Source organism: Saccopteryx bilineata, chromosome 4 (assembly GCF_036850765.1).
Source record: "Saccopteryx bilineata isolate mSacBil1 chromosome 4, mSacBil1_pri_phased_curated, whole genome shotgun sequence".
Classification (NCBI taxonomy): Eukaryota; Metazoa; Chordata; class Mammalia; order Chiroptera; family Emballonuridae; genus Saccopteryx; species Saccopteryx bilineata.
The window spans coordinates 156519346-156530554 of record NC_089493.1 but is presented as its reverse complement, the minus strand read 5'-3'; positions in this window follow the sequence as shown (position 1 = coordinate 156530554).

Below are 11209 nucleotides of genomic sequence, written 5' to 3'. Positions count from 1 at the left end.
ATTATAACAGATTGTTGAGATACAGGCTGTTTTTGTTTAAAGTATCCCCATTTCATTAAGCGCATACACAGAGATTTGAATTTTGTCTCTTTGTATATTTTAAACAAAATGCATGGAATTTTCACGTATGACAAATTGTGAAACCAGGCTGGGTTCTTGCTACATTATTCACAGGAAGCATTCACCAGTATGCTCAAGGCTATGTTTCTGAAGTTGAGTAGGGATTTACGAAAGTTGAAGTAAATTTTGCCGCAGAATCACTGCATAAATTATGTCTAGACCTCTGATGCAGCCTACATATAATGAATGTATCTTTTGAAAAGCTATGTGTGCTAAGGTTTTTTAAAGGTGCATTAGATGTAAAGAAAAGGCTTTCCCTGAACCTTGCAGTACTGATACAGGGATCAGTGATTCCTGCTGTACTCTTCCCCCTTCACTTCCACTCTCCCAGTTCCTGTACTGTCTGAGCTTCCCCTCCTTTCCCAACAAGCACCTCAGGTTCCCAAACTGTTTCCTCTCCATTGAAAGTGGCTGGTCTCAGGATACAGGAAGAAAGAAAAATATCTACATTATTTCTTACTGAGATGGTAATCATTGCTAACTTTTGCTCTGAAAAGTATTTACATTCTTCACAAGGGGGATTTGCTAATTCTTATGCCTGATTCATGGAATTTTAGGAACTAAAGTGAAAAATGGATAAATTGGGTAGGATAGAAGGGATGTTTAGTGGTTAGGGTGGTCCCCTAGGATCATGCGCGTGTCTCCTGCCAGCCCTCCCCTCTTTGAGCTGTCAGGTTCCTACTCTTACAGCTTTTTTCCTTGTACTTCACTTTCTGAAAGGGTCAGGTTTTTACTTGACAGTGGTGGGAGCTTGTTCAGCACTAACAGGAAAGGTTTTGAGTGTCCATTGTATAAATATGTGTTATTTGGGATTAGATATTTTTCTTAACAATTTGATACCTCATAGATTTTTGTTTTTAGAAATTTCATGAAGTCAAATTTATTTTTTAATTGAGATAAAATTGACATAACACATACTAGTTTCAAATGTACAACATAATGATTTGATATTTGTATGTATTGCAAAGTGACCATGACAATAAATCTAATTAACCTCTGTCACCATATATAGTTACAGGTTTTCTTGTTATGAGAACTCTTAAGATTTCTTTTAGCCACTTTTTTTTTTTTTTTTTTTTTTGAGAGAGAGACAGGAAAGGAGACAGATGAGAAGCATCAACTCATAGTTGCAGCACTTCAGTTCATTGTTTGCTTTCTCATATGTGCCTTGACCCCGGGGGCTCTAGCCAAGCCAGTAACCTTTGGCATCAAGCCAGTTACCCTGGGGTCATGTCTGTGATCCCAGGCTCAAGCCAGCAACCCCAACCTGGCTCCTCAGCATCCCAGGTCAACGCTCTATCCACTGCACCACCACCTGGTCAGGCTCAGTTAGCCACTTTCAAATATGCAATACAGTATTGTTAACATAGTTGCCATGCTGTACATTACATCCCTAGGGCTCATAATCAGAAGTTTGTACCTTTTGATTCGCTTTACCCATTTCACCCAGCCCCCACACCTAGCCTCTCTCTACCAACCATTCTGTTCTCTCCACCTGTGAACTTGGGGTTTGCTTTTGTTTCAATTCCACAAATAAGTGAGAATATATAGTATTTGTCTCTCTGCCTGATTTATTTCACTTAGCATGCCCTCAAGGTTCATCCATGTTGCAAATGGTGCAATTTTATTTTATATGGCTGAGTAATATTCCTCAGTGTTGTGTACATGAGTGACATTTTCTTTATCCATCCTTTGAAGAACATTCAGGTTGTTTCCATGTCTTGGCTATTGTAAATACTTGCAATGAACATGGGGGTTGCTTACATCTTTTCAAGTTGGTATTTTCAGTAGGTAAATACTCAGAAGAGGAATTGCTGGGGCATAGGCAGTTCTATTTTAAAGTTTTGAGGAACCTCCACACTGTTTTTCCTAGTGGCTACAGGCCCAGTCACAGTGTGGAAGGGTTCATTTTCCCCACATTCCCACTAGCACTTGTTATTTGTTGTCTTTGATGCTTACTATTCTAGCAGGTATGGGGATATCCCACTATGATTTTAATTTCCATTTCCTCCCTGATCATTGATTTTGAGTGTTGTATCTGTTAGCCATCTACATGTCTTTGGAAAAATATCTATTCAAATCTTCCCATTTTTGATCAGATTTCTTTTGCTACTGAGTTGTATGAGTTCTTTGTATATTTTGGATATTAGGCTCTCATCAGATACAACTTGCTAATGTTTTCTCCCATCTGGAGTTGGCTGCCTTCCTCATTTTGTTGATGGTTTCCTTTGCTGTACAGAAGCTTTTTAGTTTGATACAGTCCCACTTACTCAGTTTTGCTTTTGTTGCTTTTGATATTGATGTCAGACCAAAATATTACCAAGCCCAATGTCCATGGGCTTACTGCCAGTGTTTTCTCCTGGACGTTTTATGGTTTCAGGTCTTAACATTCAAGTCTTTAATTTTGAAAAGCTTGGATTTATGAGACATTTTTTTAAAATATAGTTGAATAGTATTTTCTGCTACTGCCTATTTTCTCAGGTATTCTCATTCTGTGCATTTATCCAAATTTTTAAAGTAGCTTAATAAAATTGACTCCTATTACTCAGTTGCTATTATTATACCTTGCAACATATTATCCTTATACTAAGTCTGTATTTAAAATTTCATGATTATCTAAAAACAAGGAAATGTCATTTTATAGCTGATGTGTCTGGATCAGGACCCCGTCAGGGTCCATTCGTTGCTAACAGGTCTCAGTCACTTAATGTACCTGTTTCTCCCATTGTTTCTTTGCTAGTGCAACTGGGTCATTTATCTTTAGAGGATTTCCCATTATCAGTATTTCATCAGAGTGGTATCTATTCCTCCATTTAAAAACTGACAGGAAAGGAGAGGAAGTTATTTATAGAATTCCTTTAAAAATTTTTAAGGGATAGAATTAGAAATACACTTAAGTTGCAACTCAATTTTTTATTGATTTTTTGAGAGAAGTGAGAAGGTAATTAACTTGTAGTTGCTTCACTTTAGTTGTTCATTGATTGCTTCTCCTACGTTCCTTGAGAAGAGTGGGGGTGTTTAAGCCAAGTCAGTGACCTTGGGCTTCAGGCCAGCAACCTTTGGGCTCAAGCCAGCAGTGTTGGGATCATGTCTAGGATTCCATGCTCAGGCTGGTGACCCTGGGGGTTTCAAACCTGGGTCCTTGGTGTTCTGGGTCAACACTATCCACTGTATCACCTCTGGGCAGGCTGTGTTGCAACTCTTAATAATGGATCCAGACACCAGTCATCAATGAATGGTAGAGCCAGAGCCATTGGGTAAAAAATTAATGGAGGACTTTATAATGGAGGCTCATAACCTCTGACCACGGTATTCAATCTGATCCTCACATTGACAGCCTGCTGATGTGCTTCTCGGGTTATGTAATAGGAAATACACAGCACCTGTGAGGTATCCTGGCCTTTAAAAGAAAAAAAACAAAACACCTAGATTTAATCAAGCCTCTAGGTTGAAATTAAAAGCATCCAGTCCTTTTTTTGTCCTTTGTCACTTGCCGTCAGCTAATTTCTTGATGTAGCAGTTAAGTGGATTCAGGCTTACTGGCATGGTCTACCTTTTCCCAGGTCTTCTGTGTGTTTGGGGTGGGGAGAGAGATATGTTACTTCAACTTGACTCTCTTACTTGGAATTACATACTTAGGGAGTAATATCTATGTGATAGAATGATTAAAAATATCTTGCAGATTGCCTGGTGTTTAGTAGTCCCACTAATAAATAATAGATACTTTGTTTTATATGCATGCTTTAACCCAGATGTTAATTGTTCCTCTTTATGGCACAAGGAATTACTAAACTATCAATAATTTTATATTTTATTCCTAACATAGTTTTTATTTATGACAATTTACTGACACCGGAAGGGGAGGGGAATAGAATTTTAGAAAAATATTTTTACCAATCAAGACTTTCTACTACTCAGATAATATTTTCTTATATTCATTCCTTTTCTGGTTTTGAATGTTGGAGTTTTGGGCAAAATACATAATTAAAAGACTGAGACATAGAGTTAATTACGAAGACTCCGAAGACTTGAAATCACCCTGAATATCCTGAGGAAGCCACTTCATAGGCCTACTTCTCTCGCTACTGTGATCAGCAGGTCCACGTAATAAGCTGAATTAAAGATTAATTGTAGGTATGTGGGTGTTTCCAGTGACTTAAAATGTTTTCCATTATAAATAAAAATTCAAATTTGGTGTTTAACTTTAAAAGCTGATGAATTGCCCTGGCTGGATAGCTCAGTTGGTTAGAGCTTCATCCCAAAGCACAGAGATTGCTGGTTCAATCCCCAGTCAGGGCACATACGGGAATAGATCTATGTTCCTGCCTCTGTCTCTGTCTTCCTCTCTAAAATCAATAAATAAAAATTAAAATAAATAAAAGCTGCTAGATTTACTCTAAAGGTAACAGGACAGGTACAGTTTTGTGATGGATGACAAGAAAAGGTCTAAATCGGGTAGTCAACCTTTTTATACCTACCACCCACTTTTGTGTCTCTGTTAGTAGTAAAATTTTCTAACCACCCACCGGTTCTACAGTAATGGTGATTTATGAAGTAGGGAAGTAACTTTATAAAATGTATAAAGCAGAGTTACAGCAAGTTAAAGAATATAATAATAATTACTTACCAAGTACTTTATGTCGGATTTTCGCTAAGTTTGGCAGAATAAATCTTTATAAAACAACTTACTGTATAAATCTATCTTTTTATTTATATGTTGGTTGCTCCGCTACTGCCCACCATGAAAGCTGGAATGCCCACTAGTGGGCGGTAGGGACCAGGTTGACTACCATGATAGATTATCAGTGATAGAAGAGTTTACACATTTCTATTTCTTTTTACTTTATATTTTTCAAATTCCTTTAGGATCATTTATCTTGTGTGTCCTCACAACAGTTGCACACATGAGAATAATGTGGTTTGTGGGAAGATGCTTGCCTACAGAGTCAGATAGGATTCAGATCCTGGGACTACCTGTATAGGTAGACAAGATACATATTCTCTGTATTCTCCTCATCTGTGATTAGTAGTCTAACTAATACCTAACTTCCTGTGGATGCTGGTGAGAAATGAAATAGTTTAGGTGAAATGCCGCTACATAGTATCTTGTTTTTGCACTTTCTTGATTTATTTCCCCTGTTGATATGTACTGCAGTCTGCAAATTATATTCCTATACTTTTGGCTTTAGTCCTAAAGGAACCATCTGAAATGAGCACAAAATATTGTCCTATTTTAATGTTAGCACAATACATCTTTTTCTGTCCTTTTAATTTTTTTGTGTGTCTATAGTTTAAATGTTTCATGTAGGAAGTAAATGTAGTTGCTTTTTTATCTAATCTGAAAATCTTTGCCATTCGGTTGTGTGTTTAGACCATTTATATTGAGCGTGATTATTGATATGGTTGGGTTTGCATCTACCGTCTATTTTCTGTTCCATTTGTTCTTTTTCTCCATTTTCCTCTTTTTCTGCCTTATTTTGCATTGAGTATTTTTCGTAATTCCACCTTTATATCCTGGTGGTTTATCAGCTATGACATGTATGTGTTTAGCAGTTGCTGTAGAGTATATAGTCTACATCAGGGGTCCCCAAACTACGGCCCGCGGGCCGCATGCGGCCCCCTGAGGCCATTTATCCGGCCCCCACCGCACTTCCAGAAGAGGCACCTCTTTCATTGGTGGTCAGTGAGAGGAGCATAGTTCCCATTGAAATACTGATCAGTTTGTTGATTTAAATTTACTTGTTCTTTATTTTAAATATTGTATTTGTTCCCGTTTTGTTTTTTTACTTTAAAATAAGATATGTGCAGTATGCATAGGGATTTGTTCATAGTTTTTTTTTATAGTCTGGCCCTCCAACGGTCTGAGGGACAGTGAACTGGCCCCCTGTGTAAAAAGTTTGGAGACCCCTGGTCTATACCCTTATCACAGTATGCTTTTAAGGGATATTATACCGCTTCACACATAGTAAGAGCAACTTTTAACGGTAAACTGCCATTTCTCCTCTCCTGGGCCTTATACTATTGTCATACGTTTTTACTTAGCCAGATGTTAAAACCACACAGTACACTTATTTTTATTTTAAACCATCAGTTATCTTTTTAAAAAGATATAAATAATGAGAAATTTTCTATTTCCTTACATAATTAGCCTTTCTAGTGCTCTTCAATCCTTTATGTAAATCTACATTTCCATCTGGTATGATTTGTTTGGCCTGAATTGACCCTTGAATAATGTGGGGGTTAAAGGAACCAACCACGCCTGCACAGTCAAAAATCTGCGGATAAGTGGTCAGCCCTCCACAAACAGGTTCTCTACCAGTGTTTATTCAAGAACAACATGGCTCTGGACTGCAGATGACTCGAGAAAGTTGTAGTTCAAACCTGCGTTGTTCTAGGGTCAACTGTGCTCTGTTAACGTTTCTTTTTATTTAGCTTTGCTGCGGGTGAATTCTCTCAGCTATGGTGTATTTGAGAGTATTTATTGAGCCTTTGTTTTTTGAAAGATATTTTTGCTTGATAATACTCTTTTAGGTTGACAAAGATGTTGCTTCCCTATCTTCTGGATTGTACTTTTCCAATGAAGTCTGCAGTTCCTCTGCCCATGTCTGTTTCTCTGGCTGCTTTTAAGTTTTTTCTTCACTGTTCCTCTTTAAGCAATTTGATTATGGTGTTCCTTGTGCTTGAATTCCTTAAAATTCTTAGACTTTGAGTTTAGTTTCTATCATATTTAGAAAATTTTTCAGTTATTATTTATTCAAACATTTTTCTGCCCTTCCCCATGGAACTCCAGTTCTCACATAAAATTACCCTGCTGCTTGCTGATGCTAATTCATTTTCTTTCAGTTCTTTTTCTGCTTTAATTTTGGATAGTTTGTTGCTATACTTAAATTCATTAATCTTCTGCCTTTAAGCCCAGCCCATGTATTTTTCATCTCAAATATTGTCATTTTTTAATCTCTAGCATTTTATTTTAGGTTTTTAAATTCTTTCCCCATGATCCCACTTACATGTTCAACCTTTCCTCATAGTTCCTTGAATATATGGACTACAATTATAAGTTTTAATATCCTTATCTGCTAATTCTGTTCTCTCATTACTGGGTTTGTTTTGATTGCTTTTTCTTATACTATGGATATTTTCTTGCTAATTTTATATACCTGGCAATTTTACTTCGGTGTTTTACTTTGTTGGTTACTGGATATTTTTATCCTGCATACTTTGGGATATGATTAAGTTACTCTGATGGGTTTGATCTTTTTAGGTTTTGGTTTTAAGCTTTTTATTTTTCCTTTTTACAGAGACAGAGAATCAGAGAGAGGGATAGACGGGGACAGACAGACAGGAACGGAGAGATGAGAAGCATCAATCACTAGTTTTTCATCGCACGTTGCAACATCTTAGTTGTTCATTGATTGCTTTCTCATATGTGCCTTCAGCAGACCGAGTAACCCCTTGCTCAAGCCAGTGACCTTGGGTCCAAGCTAGTGAGCTTTTGCTCAAACCAGATGAGCCTGCACTCAAGCTGGCGACCTCGGGGCCTCAAACCTGGGTCCTTCTGCATCCCAGTCCAATGCTCTATTCACTGCACCACTGCCTGGTCAGGCGCTTTTAAGCTTTCTTAAGCAGGACCAAGGCTGTGTTTGGGGCTGGTTTTTCCCAACAACACTGGCAAAGGCACTGAGTACTATGCCCATTGAACTACCAAGTTTTCCATGCTGGCTGGTCAGAAGAACTGTGCCTGGCCCTGCGCTGTGGGGATTGTTTCCTCTAATGAGCAAAGTCGAATGCCTTGGGGTGGTTCTTTCCTGGCCTCAGGTCATTTTATGAGCTGATGACCTCAAATGAAACATTTTCTCAGCTCTCTCCACTTCCCTCAAACTCGAACTTCTCTGGCTTCCTGGGGTCTTGCAGCTCTCTGTCTTCACCTCAGGGTGGCTCTGCCTGGGTGCCCGTCCCTGCACTGTGGCCTGGAAAAACCTCTCCAGAGAATAAGCTGGAGTGATCCTTGGGCTCCCTTCATTTGTTTCCTATCTCCTAAGGATCACTACTTTTCATCGCATGGAGTCTAGTGTCTTGTAAGCTTCCATTCATACAGTTTGTATAGTTTTCTTGTTTCAGATAGAGTAAATCTAGTCCCTGTCAACATGTCCATTTTACAGACTAGAGCCTGGGGTCTGAAGTAGGTGGGAGCACTGTGGGACCAGGATTGGACGTCACACTGTGTCAAGGCCTGGGGTCTTCCCTACCACGGCGCACTGCCTTTTCTTCATAACATTTTTCTCAGGGAATTGAATCTTATCCCTGTAAACAGTAACTTAACCATTTTTACTGTAAATTAAAAAAAAAAAACTTACCCTGGCCTTAAACAGAGCATTTTGAACATGTTTGAACCTTTTCATTATGAACATTAGTTACATTTTTTGTTTTTGTTCTTTTTTTTTGCAGCGGTTGTCAGCCCTATCTGACCCAAATAATCCCTTTTTTTGTAAAATATTTTACAATGCCCCTTTTATCCTGAAGAGTCTGAGCCTTTATCAGTCATCAGACAGGCTTGACGCACACTGCTTTCACAGTTACAGTGGAGCAGAGGCGTGTCGCGAGATTCCTCGCATAGTCCGTATTCTCGCTATAAAAAAGCCTGCCTCTTCCTGCTGATCAGGGTCAATTAACTCTTCCAAAATGGTGACTCCTTGATTTCAGGTCCCTGGACATAGAGTTCAAAGTGCCCTAGGTAGAAGCCATAGTGTGTATGGACCCTTGCTGTGTGCCTTGGCAAGAGTATAACCCCTTTGCAAACTAGGACCTCCAACCGTGCAGAGCCCACAGTTGGCAGAGTAATACAGAATCCCTCCAAGGGTCATGGGGACTGACGGTAAGTGGGGCTACTCTTGTACCACTTGGTTCCTGGGCCCGTGTATTGCTGGGAACAGCATCATACAGAGGTCCCTGATTTAATGCATTTTCCACATCCTGAAAGATGGCATTTTTAGAGTCTTGCCTGTGATACTTGCACTTGGCTGTGAGGCTGGCTCCTGACTGCTGCAGGTATAATTCAGCCATTGGATCTCATGGTTGTGGGCTCACTCCCACAGCTCCTTAGCTCTAAGGGGTCCCCTGGTCAAGTTCTGATCCATATCTGTGGGTCAAGCTGTCAGAAGGTAGTGGGGCTGGCTGAAGCTGTGCAGACAGGAAAGAAGCCCACACTTGGGAGATAAACTGCTGGCCCAAGTGGCTTGTTGGTCGCTGTGAAGATTAGCACCTGTTGCTGACAGGTTAGCCATTCCGAGGCAGCAGCAGCTAGACTGACTGTGATGAGTGCTATATGCATGTTAGGTAATGTGGTGAGTTTCTTTTTTCCCTCTCCAAATCTGTTCTCCATGCCTGGGCTGTCCTCTCAAGAACACAGGAGAGATTATTCATACCCCAGCTCCCAACTTGCCTAATCATGGTTTTGAAGAGGTGGTCTCTCCTGGTCAAAGGGTCTGGCCTCAAGGCACTTCACTGCCCTGGCCTCTTCTGCCAGGGGTGGCAGTGGCCTCCTACTGTTGATACCTCAGGGTGCTTCATCAGCATCTCATTGGCATCCCTTCATCCCTTAGTCTGCCCTGCTTTGTAAAGCGTCTCCACGTCCAGGCTGTCTTCAGTCAGAGGATGCCATCTGTTCCTTCTAGGGCCCTAGCAGACACAAAGCAGGATATTTTTTCCTTGCTTTTTAAAATGAGTTGTAGATAGTAGTAATAAGTAATTTTCACCTTGCCTTAATTCACCTGACAAATATTTTTAAGCACCAACAGTGTGTCAGACCTTGTTCTGTTCTTTGAGAAAACAGTGGTGAACAAGACAAAGGAAATACAGTTAATAAAAAGGTAATTCAAATAGTGATAAATGCCCTGATTTAGCCTAAAGAGGACTGAGGTGTAGCCATGTTAGATTGGGCAGTCTAGGACAGTCTTTCGCAGGCGGTGAGATTTGAGGACTTGAGACTTTGAACTAATGATAAAGAGGAGCTTGTTCAAACATCTCAGAGCAGGGTATTCCAAAGAATGATTTAGTAGGCAAGAGCAGAGGCCAGTGAGCTTGGCTTATTCGATATACAGAAGCTTCTGGAACATAGTGAACATAGTGCAGTAACATGGTTAGTGGTGGGCAGTTCACCTGTATGTTTGCGATAAGAATGAAGTGTAGTATAATACGGTGTTGGCCTTTTCAGAGTAGACAGTTTACTTAGCAAGTATTTTTCATACTATTTATGGGGCATACACTAGGTTATAGCACGGTGCACGGCACCAGTACCTGTCTAGAGCCACCTAAATGTAATTCCAGTTTACCCAACAGTTTTAAAAGGTAAGTGATCTCTCCACAAAAATTAACCTAAAAATACCCAGAGAGCAAGAGGTGTAAGATAGATGTATAACACTTCTTTTTCTCAAAAACAGTTGTGGAGTTTCCCAAACTACAAAGGTCGAAGCTAGCAGCTTATTGTTTTCATTTGAGTGTTAGAGGATTTAGTGGAAGGGTTACTCGGGACCCATTTTAGGGAACAGATATGCTTGGTAGGAATCTGAGGGACCAGAGAATCCCACCTGATTTACAGCTTTTCTCCCCTTTCTTGAAAACACTGTTAGGGCCACTCTCTTATCATTCAGGCTTTCTAACCTTAACCCTGTGATGTATATTTGCAGCATAATCACATACGATTGTTTTTCACCAAGTTGTGTTTCTACTACAGAATTAAGCCATCAGCTCAACATAAGTTACAGTTCTTTTTCTCTATCTTTTCCATTTGTCTTAGTCTCCATTTTCTAAAATGAAGGCTCTTTCTATGTCAGGGACAAGTCTTACAACGTGTTTCCAGCACCACATGTCTGGCACGTAACAAATGGAGAGAAATCAGGATTTTAAGAGGCATCTTTCTGCCTGGCGCAATCTCGATACTGACAGTCTCTAATGTGAGTACGCAGAGATCAATTTCCGCCACCAAGCGGCGCTAAGGCGCTATCCAGGGCGGACTCACTAAGTTTTACACAGGGTTGGAAGTTTTGACCTTTTTTTAAAAAAAAAAAAACGTCAGAAAGGTTAATTCACAAGT